Here is a 15,929-nt window from a genome sequence, read left to right on the forward strand (position 1 = left end):
CCTAAGTAAGGAAGGTGAGCAAAGTCTGGTAATAGTGCCTGATCCTGGTGCCAAGATCCAGGGTTGACACAAAAGCTAGCAGAAGCCTATTCCAAGACACCAACCCGAAGCTCAGGGTGTTGACTCTGAGGAGATCTAAAACGTGAGTATTAGAGAGTCATTCGTAAAGCGCTTTAATCGGGCCGTAGCCTGCGCAAAGTCTACCATGTGCTTTTGGTTGTTTTTGCTGGTTTGTGTTATTGTTATATTTTTTGGGGGGGTTATTTTATTGGTAGAGTACCATGAGCCTCGAACATTCTTCTCTCAGGCAACTACCAACACTGATTCTAATCAATATGGCTCATGGGGAAGAATTGCTAGACATAAGCGCAACACTAAATCCCCTTTTGATCATGTTGTTTGTACTTCAGAAACCGTCCGCATTCCAACTTGCGTGCCATGGCTTTTGTCCTGGAGTTACAATAATTCATTAATGTTTACTGTGGCTCCTAATACATCTTCTATTATTTTACCTTTGAAAAGTTTGAAAGGTTTCCAAAATGGTCACCCCACTACTGGGGGTGAATGGCTCGGATATTGGTGGTATTTAACTGTCCACCCGGTTAGTACCGACTGGGGCACCCTTGTCACCACACAAACGCGAGATTATTGACCCTCTGGTTCCAGTAAAGAGGCTGTGTTCTTCGCTAGACGAGTAACTTTAAAGAATCAGGGCACAAGCCTCCTTTTGACTCTTACACTCCCTGATGGTCAAATTCGTCCTCCAAATGCCACCTTGTTTAACACGTCCTGTTGGGGTTTTCAACTGTGGGCTTGGTCCTCTGGAATTGATCCTCACTTTCCTATTGCTATTTGCATTAACAAAACAATGTCGATCGCAGACCGTCCCATTATAAATAATTACACGCTGTAAGCAGGAGCAAACATCACAAGTGTGCTCCTCACTGATGTAGACAGCTATTTTATAGCCTCCACGGGAATAAGCGGTCAAACCAACAACTGGCTTCTTATGGTTGAGCAAGCCGCAAAGATGGCTAACACCAGTTGCATTGCATGTATGGGTCCAAGACCTCTTTTGAAAATCATACCTGCAAATATAGTTCCTAGGTGTGCTGTTGTTTTAATGTTAAACTCATCCGTTTCACCCACTCAAGATTGTTTTAAATGGGATAAGGTTTACCCTGTTGCCTCTATGACAAAACGTAAACCCCTTTTTTCTTCCGATGTAGCTAAGGTGATTTCACATGCATTAGACTACCTGGTACCGGTGAGAAGCTCGGCGCCCTAGCTACTCCATGGTGTGGGTCCATGATTAATGTCACTGCCCCTTTTTTGCCTATTGCTCGTAGTGATATTTGGTTTTGGTGTAATAGTAACAAACTTTATGATAGGTTGCCTTTAAACAGCTTTGGAATTTGCGCTTAGGTAACCCTATTGCTTCCTGTTCATTTGATACCAATGTCTTCTTATGATCTAACATCTTTTGCTAACTCCGTAGTGCCCGAGTCCTGGCCGAGACCGAAGCGAAGCGCCGAATGGCAGGGCGCGGCTAATCAAACTTACATAGATGCCATTGGTGTTCCTAGACGAGTACCGGATGAGTATAAGCTGGTGAATCAGATAGCAGCTGGTTTTGAATCCGCCCTGTGTTGGTGGTGTACTCTTAAGAAAAACGTTGATAGGATTAACTACATCCATTACAACGTGCAGAGGCTTGGAAACTAGACCGAGGCGAGTTTCAAGGCGGTCCACTCCCAACTGGCCGCTACTGCCCTCATGGCTTTCCAGAATCGAATGGCCCTTGACATGCTACTCTCAAAAGAGGGCTTCTCAGTCTGGTTGTTTTCATTTTTTATTACCGATGTGTGTGTGTGTGTGTTTGTGTGTGTGTGTTTGTGTGTGCGTGTGTGTGTGTGCGCGTGCGTGTGTGTGTGTGTGTGTGTGTGTGTGTGTGTGTGTAGAAGTGGAGCTGTGGGTGTGTATGTGCTCAAATTTGGATGTGTGTGGATGGGAAGACGACTGTTTGCATTAACCTTAAACAATTACCATGCAGGAACAGGATATAGATATAGACCCGGAAAGCAATTTCTTTGACGATGTAACTAGCAACTGTTGTTATTACACTGACAATCAATTCAAGGAGAAATTCAACTTAGAGCAAGATATATCAATAATACACTTCAACAGTAGGAGTTTATATGCAAACTTTGATAAGATTCAAAACTATTTACAGAATTACACCATGCAATTCAATATAATTGTCATTTCTTAGAGTTGGCTTAGCCATGAGAAAGGGACTGATTTTGAATTAGAAGGATATAATTTCAACTTTGAATAGGGCAAATAAAAAGGGTGGAGGAGTTGCACTGTATATAGACAGTAGGTTAAAGTATAGGATTGTAGAAAGTATGACAACTGTTATTGATGACTTATGTGAATGTATTACTGCTGAAATTGATATGGGTAAAATGAAGAATGTCATTGTTAGCTGTGTTTATAGAGCCCCCAACTCTAGTATTGAAAATTTCAAAGAAGTATTCGAGGCCATGGTTTCAAACACCGAGCAGAAGGTAGCCTTTTTATGTGAGGACTATAATATAGACTTCTTGAATCCAAATAAAACACCTGCGATAGAAGATTTTATAGATGCAATGTACAGTAAAGGTTTATATCCTACCATAACCAAACCAAGCAGAATTACCACCAACTTGGCATCAGTAATAGACACTATTCTTACTAATAATATGACCAGTAATTCAGAAAGTGGATTAATAATAAACGAGATCACTGACCATCTGCCGGTGTTTATTATCCATGAATGTAAACATAAGAACAATAGCGAAGTAAACATACAAAGGAGATTAAGAACAAATGGCACTCTGAATGCATTTAGAAATATTCTGATAGCTCAAGACTGGAGGAATGTTTATGAAAAAGAGGATGTTGATTCAGCCTACAATTTATTCCTAAATACTTTTTTGACTTTACATCATATAAACTGTCCAACTCAGTGACCAAAGAAAACTTCAAAACGACCAGATAAACCGTGGTTCACTGGGAGTCTGTTGAATGCCTGCAAAAAAAGAATAAATTATATAAAGACTTTATTAAACACAGAACTGAGGAGAAAGAAATTAAATATAAAGGATATAAAAATAAACTAACAAAAATTCTTAGAAAATGTAAGAAAGATTATTAGAGTAAATTGTTGGAAACAAATATGTTAGGGTTTTCCAGGTTATCTTTATCATAGGATTATGTTGGAATGCAACAGGTAATAAATACCTTACCTTGTCCTCCTTATCACAAGGTCGTCAAAACATCCCCTGAGATGTTTAGACTAGAGGACAAGGGCTTCCTATTCAGTCTACTCTTGCCCCCACTCTTTCTCTTAATAAATATGTCCTTGCAGTTGGGAGAGTTTCAGACTTCATTCCTGGAGCGAGTGAACTCTCCACCTGCAGGTGTCTAAAAGAACTTGCTTGTCTCCCGTGTGGTTCTTGCAAAATAAGTTGGAGTGAGCAAATCTGTAACATTTTGGTGCCGTGACCCGGATCCCTCATACCCGCTATCTGGCTGATGAAGGAGGACGTGCTGCATTGTCGACAAGCCAGCGTCCATTTGGAGGACCTGGAAAAGAAAGTCCTGGGAAGAGAATTCTTCGCTGGGCCAGCATCTTAGGTCTGACTTCGTCTGACAGAGGTGGATTGACGGGACCCGGCAGTGCAACGAACCAGGGGACAAGTAAGTTAAAGGCCTGAAGTTGTGTGATTGTGTTGTTGTTTGTGAAACGCGTAAAAAACCACAGGTGCACGAGAGATACGGCTTTGGTTTGTCCGAGCTATGAGATACGGCTTTGGTTTGTCCGAGCTATGAGATACGGCTTTGGTTTGTCCGAGCTATGAGATACGGCTTTGGTTTGTCCGAGCCATGAAGCCTAAAAAAAAAAAGCGCTGGAGTTTGTGTGATTGAGTGTGTGACTGGTAGGATAAATTGACTAAAAAGCAGTTCTAGCGTTGATCCACGGCAATAAAACAGGCTCGTAATCTGTTGAAAGGTCAATTTAAACCTGCATTGAGGATCCTCAAAGAAAAACAATTGAAAAAAAAATTGTAAAACCTTAAACTACTAAAATTAAGATGGGAAATAAGAACGGTAAATCTCTTGCGCTGCTCTTCTTTGAGATGAGAAGTTCATGGCGAGTAGATTTCTTAATTGTATGCAATACATGCTGAAGTGAAAGAATATGTATGGAATACAAGGAAATTTGAGATGTGGAAGAAGTGGTAGAAGTGCTAGTGTGTGGTTGAAATCTTCACAAAGAGATGAGAACGAATTCAAGAGACAAAAGCTAGAAGGATGAAAACTGATGAGGTCACAAGTGTTTGTCAGACCAGGAGACAATAAGGCCCCTGTGAGCAGGTGCAAGGCCGCAGCTCAAGCCGCGGCTCAAACAAGGGGCAAGAGGAGTTTCCGGTCCTATGCAAATCATCTATCGAAATTTAAAAGATCTGAAACCTCTCCCATATGTCATCAAAACGTGTCATTGTCAGGTTATCAAAAATCTTTTTAGATTGTTAGAGCTACTGTCCATACAAGAAGTATGACAATGCTGTTTGTATGCCCAATTACAAATGACTAGAGATCAAATTGTGTTACACTAAAGTTAAAATATGCAAATCAAGTGGTAAAGAAAAGCAACTTGCTTCTAGAAGATAGATAAATAAAATTAGAATGTGCTGTCCTCGTGTGCATGGGAGGGACCAGCTCATGATCGACCACAGGAAATGGCCAGCCTGTGACGAATCATTGGTGCGGGGACCTACCTTCCGCACGCGAGAGCTGTGCATGTGTGTGCGTATGTGTTAAATTGATGAAGATTGGCTAAACTTTTAGTATAAAGAAATTTGTCTATTCAATTTACACCGCAGAACAGAAGCAATTTTGACAGATAAAAATGAGAGGATAAGAGAGAAGTCTGTTTGCGAGCAGAAACTAATCCACACTAGTGCATGTTAAGTGTCGAGCCTACATGAGACATTCGAAGAAGAACAAAATATATATATATCGACAGAACGTGCTTTCGGGAATTGGAAGACGCTAAATTGTGAATTTAATATTTTGCAATGCTACATTTAATAGGAATAATTGATTGGTTGTGTGCGGCTCGGTGGTGCACTGGGTAGCACGTCCGCCTCACAGTTACGAGGGTGCGGGTTCGATTCCACCTCCGGCCCTCCCTGTGTGGAGTTTGCATGTTCTCCCCGGACCCGCGTGGGTTTTCTCCGGGCACTCCGGTTGCCTCCCACATTCCAAAAACATGCTTGGTAGGCCGATTGAAGACTCCAAATTGTCCCTAGGTGTGAGTGTGGGTGCGAATGGTTGTCTGTCTCTGTGTGCCCTGCGATTGGCTGGCAACCGTTTCAGGGTGTCCCCCGCCTACTGCCCGATGACGGCTGGGATAGGCTCCAGCACGCCCGCGACCCCCGTGGGAACTAAGCGGTTCAGAAAATGGATGGATGGATTGGTTGTGTTATAAGATTATACAAAATTATAAATGCAAGCTAAATCTGAGAGATTGAGTTCTTCAAATTTAAAAACAAAGAAAAAAATTCAGATTAATTTGCCAGTTGTTTGTTTTAGTTATGTTTTTTTTGAATTGGTGGATTGTTCTACCAGGAAACATGAGTTGAAAATGATATATGAATGTTGTGTGGTGAGCTTGGATGAATTGGGACCAATGTGATAGGAAGACTCCTTTTTGGAGACTGTGTGAGATGCATATGATGAGCATTGATGAATGATTGCCTGAATGAAAGGTTGAATGGTTGAAGTCGTTGGTGACTACTATAGAAAATTAGTAGAGCGACTTTGATGAAAGAGTGATTTTGAGCAAGTTGAATGCTAAAAAGAAAACACGTAGCTTTTGGATTGATAATTACCGTATTTTCCGGTCTATAAGTCGCTCCGGAGTATAAGTCGCACCAGCCATAAAATGCCCCAAAAAGTGAAAAAAAAACATATATAAGTCGCTCAGGAGTATAAGTCGCATTTTGGGGGCAATTTATTCGACAAAATCCCACACCAAAAACAGTCATGAACGAGCAACAACAGGCTAAACGATAGCAACAACAGGCTAAACGATAGGTATGCTAACGTGACAAACACAAACAAAGAGCTGAGAACGGGCCTGACGTAACATATAGAGTGATTAAGGACAACTATTACATGAATAACATGTTTATAAAACCATCAGTGTCACTCCAATTCATTAAATAGCAACAACAGGCTAAACGATAGGTATGCTAACGTGACAAACTCAAACAAAGAGCTGAGAACGGGCCTGACGTAACATATAGAGTGATTAAGGACAACTATTACATGAATAACATGTTTATAAAACCATCGGTGTCACTCCAATTCATTAAATAGCAACAACAGGCTAAACGATAGGTATGCTAACGTGACAAACACAAACAAAGAGCTGAAAACGGGCCTGACGTAACATATAGAGTGATTAAGGACAACTATTACATGAATAACATGTTTATAAAACCATCGGTGTCACTTCAATTCATTAAATCCATCGATCGTTCTTTGTCAACAATGGGTGCGCACGGCTGAGGGCGCTTGCACTTCAAAATATTCCACAGGCTCATATAACGATAGATAAACTATATTTCAAATAACTATAATACAAGCCAATAATAGTATTAAACCATCCGTGCACTTTAATTCCATTAAATCCATCGATCAAATTCCTCGTCCTTTGTCAACATCGCCGCGCGTGCGCCCTGACGTCAGCCTCGTCTTTATTCCACAAATCTACTCTATAACTATATTGTAGCGTTAACAAAGTACAAGGATAGACGTGGGTTTGGTAAACGGCTCTTTATTAAACAAAACAAACTTCCAAGCGTGTGGCGGCGTGGACTTGCAGACAGACCGGGCGTGCGTAATGGCCATGTCCGAGCCCCGCGCACCGTTTGCGGACAACCACTCGGCCGAGCGCCGGCCCCCGACTCAGTAGAGTAGGACCGGGCGTGCGTAAAAGCCATAATAGTTTTTCAAACCTTCTATGTCACTCCAAATCCTTAATTCCTTCAAACTCTTTGTCCTCCATGTCACTTAGAAATGATCACCGCTAATGATGCCGGTCGTCCTTGTGTGGGCACGTTTGTATGTAAACAACCGCCGCGCCGCGCTACTGACGTCACTTGAAATAGTAATCCATTGGTACATCACGGTTCTCCAAACTTTCTTTCTGCTGCTCGATTACTGTTTTCAGCTGCATATTTTACAACTTGAAGTTTGTAACCTGCAAAATATGAGTTTCTTTTTGGTGCCATTTTTCTTAAGCCCACCCAGTTGATGAGTCACGGCCAACGGTGAAATTTAGAGCGCCCTCATCCAGTTTCGTCTGAAAATATAATTTTTTTTGGTTGTTTTATCAAAGTCAAAGTCTGGTTTATCGTTGATTTTTTTTTTTATATACTAAGACACGCAAAGAGATTGAAATTACGTTTCCACTATCCCTTGGTGAGATAGTACACATATGCATACAAGCAACACAAAAAAAACCCCAAGAAGGCACAAACAATGAATAAATAAGAGTGTTGAATAAATGATAAATAAACAAATAATAATAAATAATAATAATAAATATAATAGGAGCAAAACTGGAGCAAGTGTACATACAGCAGACAGTGGACTTGGATATGGTGCTTTAAAGTGTTAATTGCTTTATTTGATGTTTTCTCTATTTTTTATGTTTTGAATATGTTCAAGATAAAGATATAAAAGCATGTGAAGTGATCAACTATACTAAAAATAACATGGGAAGTGGTCAACTATACTTGTAAGTGATGTCTTAATGATAAAGTAAAAATTTGTGAGAAAAAAAAACATATATAAGTCGCTCCTGAGTATAAGTCGCCCCCCCACCCAAACTATGAAAAAACCGCGACTTATAGTCCGGAAATTACGGTAACTAGAGAAAAAACTGGAGAACCAGTAACACATGTAGAAGATGTGTGAACTGGGAAATTGAGAAGCGTTTTGGAAAGAAAGTCAAATTAAATGATGATGGAATCGTATGTAGTAAAGAACGCATTCTCCTAAAAAGTTTGTCAAGGTGTGAGGCATGGGCGTTGCCAAGCCTCAAAAGGAGGGAGTGAGTAGGACAGATAGTGGAAGATAGTAATAATACAACACTTTATGACAATGAATTTTCGAATACATTTGGTGTTATACTGTGGTAAATTTTTTGTTCTGGTATAGATAGGTTAGCAACACGAGAGATTTAGAGGTTCAAAAGAAAGACAGTTAAAAGAAAACATTTTTGATTTGGACAATTGCAGGCTAACAGGAACATGAGAACGATAAGAACTACGAGGTGGGATCCAATTTCATTGGGGAGATTGAGAATTCACAGCACCATACTCTAAGTCACATTTTGGAGCAAGCATGACAATAACATGTGAGAGGTCAAGACATACAGATCAGGGCTTGATGTGGAACGCAGACCTCGATGACTTGATTTTCAATAATGATACTGAAGACAACATACTGTCTGATTAAATTGGAACTATAGATAAAATGTAGCTCAAAAATAGGATGAGTTGCAGGATTTACGATATAAAAACGTGACCGCTGTTATTAGAAGAATTTGAAGTTTGGTAAACAAACGTTACCAGCAAATTGATGGAAGCAGCTACATTTGGAGATAGTCTTACAAGTTTGATGTCCCAGCCTGTCATTCTCAGTGTCAGGGTCCCTGAAACCCAATCCGAGACTTCGCCTACAGCCGTGAACAACTACAAAATGGTGCCTGGCTCTGAAGCACCTTTGACCTTTGGCGAAGGACAAGAAAAGACTGCTGTTGTGCTTGGAGGGGGACAAGTACACTCCGGAGGACAGACAACATCCTCGGGGACGAGAAAAGACAGTGAAAAGCGGAGGAACTCAAAATGATTAAAAGTGACTCATTTGAACAATGGACTCATTCAAGAGTGATGGATGGGGTCGCTCTGAAGCAACAACAAAAGAACACCAACTTGAGAGGGTGAAGTGCGGCAAAAAGATATGGACTTGGAGTGTCCGACAACCAAATCGCACTCCTTGCTACGGCGTTACCAAATTTGTTGAAGCTTGCTTCAAAGTGGAAGGGAGGTTCATTGTGCACTGAGTTTGACAGAACTGAGGAGATTTGATAAATAAATAAAAATTTGAAAGATACGTAGGGCTACAGAGAAAAGCATTATAATCAGAGATTGAACGGATTTGGATAAAACAAATAGGGTAAAACGGTAGGAAACAAGAGCAAGATCTGATATTTTGGCTCATCAAGCTTAAGACGTAGAGGTCGAGTTATATAAATTTTAGAACAGGACATTTGGCAATCAGGAGGGAGCTAGGTTGCTCAATGTGCCTACTCAATACAATAGTAAGGATTTTTGTACCACAGTGGAGGTTGGATGGTCAGAAAGATAGGTACGTTCAATTTTTGACATTCACACAATCATGCATAGGAGTCACACGGCGACAGTTAACAAGACAATGACTGCAATAGGGGCCACCTATGACTGCACCGACATGAAAAAGAAGAAGCGAGAGAGCAGAGTATGGGATTATATGCTAAAACGTCTGCTTTCTCCAGGCTGTTAGGGCCCTGAACTCGCTACCCCCTTCTGCGTAGCGTGCGGCACTGTTGAGCTATTTTCGAGAATGTCTGCTGTACGCGCACTTGGTCCTTTTTTTTTTTTGCTCCTATTATTTATTTATTTATTTGTTGTGTTATTTATTCATTATTTATTCAGCACGCTTTTGTTATACTTGTTTACTTGTTTGTCTGTTGTGAGCCATGTCTTGTCACCGTGGGATAGGGGGGAACGAAATTTCGGTTTCTTTGTGTGTCTTTGGCATGTGGAGAAATTGACAATAAAGCTGACTTTGACTTTGATACAGTTACCGATAGGAGATTCTATCAAAAGAAGCTACATGAGAGATGGATTAGAATCCCTTTGTTTGTGTGTTCTGTGGACAAAGTCCAATTCGAAGATTCCAGAAATTCCAATCTCAAAAAGGATGAAAAGGCGTTCTTGGCTCCGGTCACGCAGTGCCAGCATACTGGCGAGAGAGAGATGTTTCCTGTCCAGAACCAAGCTTTCATAGGCTCGTCAGCTCCTCCTGGCATTACCTCATAGGAATATGTAGGTGAAACGTCAGAATCCCTGCACCAGGTCATAGGAATATCTAGGTGAAAGGTCAGAATCCCTGCACCAGGTCATATGCTCCACTGGCATTACCTCATTGGAGAGGAATGCATGACCTCATTGGTATGAAATGCCTGGTATGTGTGGCATCCTTGGCACGTGTAGAATGGATGACATCCTTGGTATGTGTATTCCACACATATGTCTGCTGGGAACCAACCTTGGTAACCTTGCTTAAAGTAGTAGCCATTGCTACTACAGAACATGACTGTACCAGCTCAGTGGCCGAGTAGTAGAGTGTCCGCCCTGAGACTGGAAGGTTGTGGGTTCAAACCCCGGCTGGGTCATACCAAAGACTATAAAAATGGGACCCATTGCCTCCCTGCTTGGCACTCAGCATTAAGGGTTGGAATTGGGGGGTTGGATCACCAAATGATTCCCGGGCGCGGCACCGCTGCTGCCCACTGCTCCCTTCGGGGATGGGTTAAATGCAGAGACAAATTTCACCGCACCCAGTTGTGTGTGTGACAATCATTGGGACTTTAACTTTAACTTTACTCTGCTACCGGATGCAGCCGTTTCCTGTTTTGCTCGTTCTTTCAGCCGACTCCACCAATATAGCAAATAACCCCTTTTGTCTCCCCACAACTTAATACATTCATGTATCGATGGAACAACAACGTTAAATACGTGTTGAATATCGATTTAAACATTGCAACATCAAAAAAGCATGTTTTCACAACAGTCAATTTAACAGATAATCCTCAAGCTGCTGAGGGCCAGGGACAAAGCCTTCAGAGCGGGGGATGAGGCTGGCTTGAGGGCAACGAGGGCCGACCTGTCCCGGGGCATCAAGGAAGCGAAAAGGGCGTTCTTTTGCAAGATTACCGCCCACTTCAAGGACAGCAGGGAGCCTTTGGCAGGGCAATCAGACAATCACGGACTACAAGCCCGCGCCGCAGAGCTGTGAGGGCGACGTCCGTCTGTTCAACGATCTTAACCGCTTCTTTGCTCGCTTCGATGCTCAGAACAGTACTTGCCCGCTGAAGACCACTCCCCTTCCACACGAGCAGCCCTTGTGCCTCACTGCCGACAGCGTGAGGAGGGCGCTTGCCGCTATCAACACTCGTAAGGCGGCGGGGCCTGACAACATTCCTGGTCGAACGCTGAAGGTCTGCGCTGGGGAGCTGACGGATGTCTTCACGGACATCTTTAACATTTCCCTGCAGCAGGCCATCGTCTCTTCGTGTTTCAAGGCTGCCACCATCGTACCTGTGCCGAAGAAGCCTGCTCCGTCCTGCTTCAATGACTACCGTCCCGTGGCACTGACGCCCATCATCATGAAGTGCTTTGAGCGGCTTGTCATGGAGGACATCAGATCCATTCTCCCCCCCACCATAGACCCCTTCCAGTTTGCGTACCGAGCCAAACGGTCCTCTGAGGATGCCATCTGCTCAGCCCTCCACTCGGCCCTCTCCCATCTGGAGAGTAGAGACTCGTATGTGAGGTTGCTGTTTGTAGACTTCAGTTCTGCCTTCAACACCATTATGCCACAAAGACTCATCTGCTTTGGCACCATCTCCTGGTCATATCTTTGAATTACAATAGAGGTTGGCTAGATCAATCAGTCACCTCCTTTATCAGTTTGTCAAAAGTTAATTTTAAAGAACTAACTTCTAAGTAACTTTTACTAGGCCCTCAACAGGTCACCTCTATGTCAAGCTTTAGCACCATCTCCTGGTGAAATTTGGAGCTACTACATGTTTTAGGATAGCCAATGTGCCTGGGCTAAATCAGCAGCCAGAGGTGCCAAATCTTTAAGGACATTGAGCCATCTGAGCCAACCCACCACCAGGTGTTGATCAGCCATCGGAGCCAACCCACCACCAGGTAGTGATCAGTTGACAGCTCCGCCCCTCTCTTCACCCGAGTGTCCAAAACATGCGGCCGCAAATCCGATGACATGACTACAAAGTCGATCATAATAATAATAATTATAATAATAATAATAACAATAATAATAATAGTAATAGTAATAATAATAATAATAATAATAATAAATTATATTTGTAACGCACTTTACATTCGGAGGAATCTCAAAGTGCTACATGTCAAGTAAAAACAACAAAAGACAAGTATAAAACAACTGGACGAGTAAAGAGGTGAGTTTTAAGTCCGGTTTTGAAAGATTCAGTGGATTGGGATGCTCTTAGGTGGTCGGGGAGGGAGTTCCACAGTGTGGGGGCTGCATGGCAGAAGGCCTGGTCGCCCATGGTGCGCAACTTGGTTTTCAGGACGTGGAGAAGGTGTGAGTTGGATGAGCGGAGGCTTCGGGTGGCAGGTTTTGGGGCAAGGAGTTCTTTGAGGTATGGGGGAGCATGTCACCAGGATACACTGGTGAGTGAGGAGGGCAATCTTATAATCAGTTCGGAATTTGATGGGGAGCCAGTGCAGAGAATGGGGGATGGGTGTGATGTGGTCTCTTTTCCGCACCCTCAACAGGATCCTAGCAGCACTGTTTTGGATATACTGTAGCCTCTGGAGGCTCTTGCTAGGGATCCCGATGAGGAGTGTGTTGCCATAGTCTAGCCTGCAGAAGACAAAGGCGTGGACAAGTTTCTCAGCATCCGTCAGGGTAAGTGTGGGGCAGAGTTTATAAATATTCCTGAGGTGGAAGAAGGAGGTTGTTAGATAAATTGTATATATATGTTATCATGCGCTCCCTAATGAGTACTTATTAATAAGATTATTGCACAGAATGCTTGCTGTTTCGCCTTGCAGATGTCCACCAGTCAACAACAAGTCAAACGATGCTGTCTGGAGCTTCCTGACCTTCTACACCTCTGGGAATCCAAGAAAGTTGTTGATAGCTCAATCCATTTTGTTGATGTCTGCACATGGCATTCTGTCCTTGCATTCTTTTCTCATGGCGTCTTGTCTGTGACTTCTTGTTTCACATAGCATTTTGTCCTTGCATTACTTTCATTTCTCATGACATCTTGTCTGTGACTTCTTGTTTCACATAGAATCTCGTTTCTTCTCTAATGAGACAAAGCCCACGCCTTCTCCCCACCTCCTTAGGGGCTAGTCTCACATTGTGGGTAGGGCATTCCAAATAAAAAGAGCGAAGAGTGCAAACAGATTTTTAGTGTAGTCAGATTGCTGTAAATCTGGATGCACTCATCGCGAGAAAAAACTCAATATTCTGCCTCATTTGTTTTGTTTGCTGATCCTTTTCTTTTATACAGATATTCAGTCAGAGAAAATACCTGACAGAGGTTTTGCAGATGTGTTTTATGTGTGACTCTAGGTTGAGTTGAGGGTCCAATTTCACACCCAGGTTGGTGACAGTAGCTGAGAGGGGGATAGTGTGACCGGCGAATGAAATGCTTGTTATTGGGCAGGAATGGATCGGATGGGGAGTGCCAATTGACATGGCTTGGGTTTTGTCACTGTTGACTTGCAGGAAGCTGAGATTCATCCACGCCTTTATCTCTTCTAGACACAGGATGGATGAGGGAGATGGAGGAGCCTGGGTTGTGGAGGGCGGGAGGTCGAGTTTGACGCATAGCTGGATGTCGTCCGCATAACAAATGATATGAGATGCCGAACTTCCTGATTATATTGCAGAGGAGTCGGATGTAGAGAGTGAAGAGGGTAGGACCAAGTACAGACCCCTGGTGGACACCGGAGGTGACAGTGTGTGTGTCGGATTTTTTACCTCCCAGGGAAAAGTACTCGGTTCGGTTCGAGAGGTAGGACTGAAGCCAGGTTAGAGTAGTGCCAGAGAATCCAGTGGAGTGAAGTTGGGTTAGGGTTAGGGTGGATAGGATATTAATATAATATCAAGGAGGATATTGTGGTGGACAGTGTCAAATGCAGCGGACAGATCCAACAGACTGAGGAGTGACGGGGAGCCTGCATCGGCAGCCATGAGAAGGTCGTTGGTGACCCTAACAAGGGTTGTTACAGTGCTGTGGCCAGAGGAAAAACCGGATTGAAATTTCTCAGCGATGTTATTGTGGGTGAGATGAGTGTGAAGTTGGGCAGCTACCACTTTTTCCAGAACCTTGGAGAGAAGCGGGAGGTTTGATATTGGTCTGTAGTTGGCAAGGTTGTCTGGGTCAAGTGAGGGTTTTTTGAGCGGGGGGGTAATGATGGCTGTCTTCCATGCAGAGGGTACAGAGCCAGACTGGAGTGAGAGGGTGATGACATTGGTTATTAGGGGACTAATGGCTGAGGTTTGTTGTTTAATGAGGGCTGTGGGTAAGGGTCCAGGGCACATGTGGAGGGTTTCATCTTTTTGATGATGTCCTCTACCTCCGACTGCAAGATGGGGGAGAAGCAGCGGAGAGGCTGGACTGTCCTGGGTGGAAGGAAGGGGGGTGGAGGTGAAGTGGAGGGGCCAGAAGAGGAGAGGAGCTGGGAGCGGATGTTGTCAACCTTAGCGGTGAAGAAGGTCATAAAGTTATTGCACACTACCTCTGAGGATTCTGTTGGAGTGGTGGGTTGGGGTTTGAGAAAGTGGTTGATGGTTGAAAAGAGCTGTTTTGAATTTCCAGGGGTATTGTTTATGATATTGGAGTAGAACTGGGCACGTGCAGTCCCAAGGGCTTCTGAGTAGGCCTTCTGATGTTCTTTGTAGGCCCGTTTGTCAGTCCTGAGGCTTTCAGATGATGCTCCAGGATGCGTCCAGTTGACTTCATCAGACGCAGCTCACTGGTGTACCAGGGGGATGAGCGTAAAAAAGTGACTGTTTTGTTTTTTATGGGGGCGTGGATACCTAGAATTTTGGCCAAAGAGTTATTGTAATGGTCCACTACCTTGCTGACTGATGGAAAGGTTGCAAAGGAGGAGGAGAGAAGCTGGAGGTCCTGTGCTATAATGTCTTGGTTGATGTTTTTGAAATTTCTTAATGAGATTTGCCGCTTGGGTTTGGAGTGGGGCGTGGGAAAGGCAGTTCCATTTGAATAAGTTTGCGGTCAGACACACCGACCTCTTGAACTTGTAGGTTGCTTATGACCGATGAGGAGATGACAAGGTCAAGTGCATGCCCTTTGTCATGAGTGGGGACATTTACATGTTGAGTGAGGTGTAAGCAGTCCAATAGTTGCAACAGGTCAGAGGCAGGGGGGGGGGGGGGGGCGGGAGGGGGTGTCGACATGGATGTTAACATCACCTAGTATGGTTAGATTAGAGGAAGTGGAGGTACAGAGGGTAGTGAGTAGATCATGTAGTTCTGGAATGAAAGCGGAGTTTGGTTTAGGAGGGCGGTAAATGAGTAAAACTGTCATAGGATATGGAGGTTTACATTTGAATGCAAGGGATTCGAATGAGAAGTAGTCAGGTAGAGGGAGGGGGGGACAGCTCTAGATCAAGACGGTGGAGTACAGCCAGGCCACCGCCACGGCCAGAGCTGCGAGGTTTAGTTATGTATTTATAACCAGAGGGACAGGCTTCAATGAGGGATTGATAGACATCCGGTGGTTGCCAGGTCTCAGTCAGGCACATTATGTCTAAGCCTTTGTCCAGAATGAGGTTGTGAATAAATGATGATTTACGGGCGAGTGCTTGGATGTTGAGGAGATCCATTTTGATTGTGGCTGTGGGGCTGTGTTTAGGTAGGGGGCGAAGTAGAGAGAAATCCACTCCACGTTTTCTGTGCCACATAAAGTGCAGTCCACTCTGTGTTGGAGTGAAATCCAATTCATGTTG

The 15,929-nt window shown here is 43.5% G+C and overlaps 1 pseudogene; it reads left to right on the forward strand.

Annotated features, from left to right (window-relative positions):
* The first annotated feature begins 2,047 nt into the window (after positions 1 to 2,047).
* LOC148404745 (uncharacterized) lies at positions 2,048 to 3,014 on the forward strand (annotated as a pseudogene).
* The last annotated feature ends 12,915 nt before the right edge of the window (positions 3,015 to 15,929 follow it).

The sequence above is a fragment of the Syngnathus floridae genome, chromosome 1, assembly GCF_059516105.1.
Source record: "Syngnathus floridae isolate MCC-2025c chromosome 1, RoL_Sflo_1.0, whole genome shotgun sequence".
Lineage (NCBI taxonomy): Eukaryota > Metazoa > Chordata > Actinopteri > Syngnathiformes > Syngnathidae > Syngnathus > Syngnathus floridae.